The 2,500-nt window shown below is 63.1% G+C and overlaps 1 pseudogene; it reads right to left on the minus strand.

Annotated features, from left to right (window-relative positions):
- Window positions 1-2,500, minus strand: part of LOC126433395 (large subunit ribosomal RNA) — a 7,369-nt pseudogene that overhangs the window by 3,502 nt on the left and 1,367 nt on the right.

Here is a 2,500-nt window from a genome sequence, read left to right on the forward strand (position 1 = left end):
TGACGCGAGAACCTTGTGAAAGGTCCGCGCCAACACCGAGCAGACCGTAATGGGGCGAAAGTCAGCGGGGGATGTTGGTGCAGCCGTTTTGGGGAGAAGTGACGTCCGGGCGCGAAGCAGACGCTCGGGGAGGGCACGGGCCAGGAGGAAGAGGTTCAAGAGTTTCACCAGGACTTCATGCGGCAGGCGCCGCAGCTCCGCTGGAGTCAGGCCGTCCGGCCCGGCTGCCGATCCCCTGGGCGGCAAGGCAGCAGCAACCTCCTCACGTGTGACCGGCCCCCATAGGCACTCAGGAGCGACAGGCTCCGAGTGCGGGAGAAGGCGGTCACGGATGAAGCCGGCGGTGGAGATCGGCTTCTTCGTGAAGAGGTCCGCCCAGAAGTCCAGCAGACCGGGGATGTCGGGTGGCGGCTGCAGCAGGGTGCCGTCCAGCAAGCCGCGCACGCAACGTGCACGCGACCTACGGAAGGCGTCCTGTGTCCGCGCGTATTCCCAGCGGCGCCGCTTGCGCTTCTGCAGCGGCGGGGCGGCAGGCGGCCGCTTGGATGGTTGGCGCGGCCGCTGTGTCCTGGTGATCGACCTCTCCCCCCTGGACCCGACCGACGCAAGGGCATCCGGGAGCATGCCCAGGATGACATCGGGCGGCGTGCCCCGCCCCAGACCAATGACTCGATCCAGGGCAGAGAAACGCTGGGCGGAAGCAGGTAGCCCCGCCAGATGCTCCCAGATGGCGGCGTCAGTCGGCCCCTCCGGCGGCGGCCCGGTGGTGTCGGCCGCGAAGTCCTCGGCTGCGTCGACGGGCGGCGCAGCGGCCTCGCCCGCGTCAGGCAGCGAGCTCGCTGCTCCACGGCGGGACGCCGGCTCTTCACCCCGACCGATCTCAAGTGCCTCCATGAATTGGCGGACAAGCTGCTTGTGGGCAGCTTGCCGCCGTCGGCACTTGATTGCCTCAAGCGTTCGGTCGGGGAACATCCTGGTAAGTTCTTAAGAGAGTCATAGTTACTCCCGCCGTTTACCCGCGCTTGCTTGAATTTCTTCACGTTGACATTCAGAGCACTGGGCAGAAATCACATTGCGTCAACACCCGCTAGGGCCATCGCAATGCTTTGTTTTAATTAGACAGTCGGATTCCCCCAGTCCGTGCCAGTTCTGAGTTGATCGTTGAATGGCGGCCGAAGAGAATCCGCGCACCCGCGCGCCCCCGGAGGAGCACGCTAAGGCGGACGCGGCCTCGCAGCAAGGAAGATCCGTGGGAGGCCAAGGCACGGGACCGAGCTCGGATCCTGCACGCAGGTTGAAGCACCGGGGCGCGAACGCCGCGCAGGCGCGCGCATCCTGCACCGCCGGCCAGCACGAGGCCAACCGACGGCGAGAGCAGACCACGCCCGCGCTAAACGCCCGCACTTACCGGCACCCCTACGGCACTCACCTCGCCCAGGCCCGGCACGTTAGCGCTGACCCACTTCCCGACCAAGCCCGACACGCCCCGATCCTCAGAGCCAATCCTTATCCCGAAGTTACGGATCCAATTTGCCGACTTCCCTTACCTACATTATTCTATCGACTAGAGGCTCTTCACCTTGGAGACCTGCTGCGGATATGGGTACGAACCGGCGCGACACCTCCACGTGGCCCTCTCCCGGATTTTCAAGGTCCGAGGGGAAGATCGGGACACCGCCGCAACTGCGGTGCTCTTCGCGTTCCAAACCCTATCTCCCTGCTAGAGGATTCCAGGGAACTCGAACGCTCATGCAGAAAAGAAAACTCTTCCCCGATCTCCCGACGGCGTCTCCGGGTCCTTTTGGGTTACCCCGACGAGCATCTCTAAAAGAGGGGCCCGACTTGTATCGGTTCCGCTGCCGGGTTCCGGAACAGGAACCGGATTCCCTTTCGCCCAACGGGGGCCAGCACAAAGTGCATCATGCTATGACGGCCCCCATCAACATCGGATTTCTCCTAGGGCTTAGGATCGACTGACTCGTGTGCAACGGCTGTTCACACGAAACCCTTCTCCGCGTCAGCCCTCCAGGGCCTCGCTGGAGTATTTGCTACTACCACCAAGATCTGCACCGACGGCGGCTCCAGGCAGGCTCACGCCCAGACCCTTCTGCGCCCACCGCCGCGACCCTCCTACTCGTCAGGGCTTCGCGGCCGGCCGCAAGGACCGGCCATGACTGCCAGACTGACGGCCGAGTATAGGCACGACGCTTCAGCGCCATCCATTTTCAGGGCTAGTTGCTTCGGCAGGTGAGTTGTTACACACTCCTTAGCGGATTCCGACTTCCATGGCCACCGTCCTGCTGTCTTAAGCAACCAACGCCTTTCATGGTTTCCCATGAGCGTCGATTCGGGCGCCTTAACTCGGCGTTTGGTTCATCCCACAGCGCCAGTTCTGCTTACCAAAAGTGGCCCACTTGGCACTCCGATCCGAGTCGTTTGCTCGCGGCTTCAGCATATCAAGCAAGCCGGAGATCTCACCCATTTAAAGTTTGAGAATAGG

Source organism: Schistocerca serialis, unplaced genomic scaffold (genome assembly GCF_023864345.2).
Source record: "Schistocerca serialis cubense isolate TAMUIC-IGC-003099 unplaced genomic scaffold, iqSchSeri2.2 HiC_scaffold_1163, whole genome shotgun sequence".
Taxonomy (NCBI): Eukaryota; Metazoa; Arthropoda; class Insecta; order Orthoptera; family Acrididae; genus Schistocerca; species Schistocerca serialis.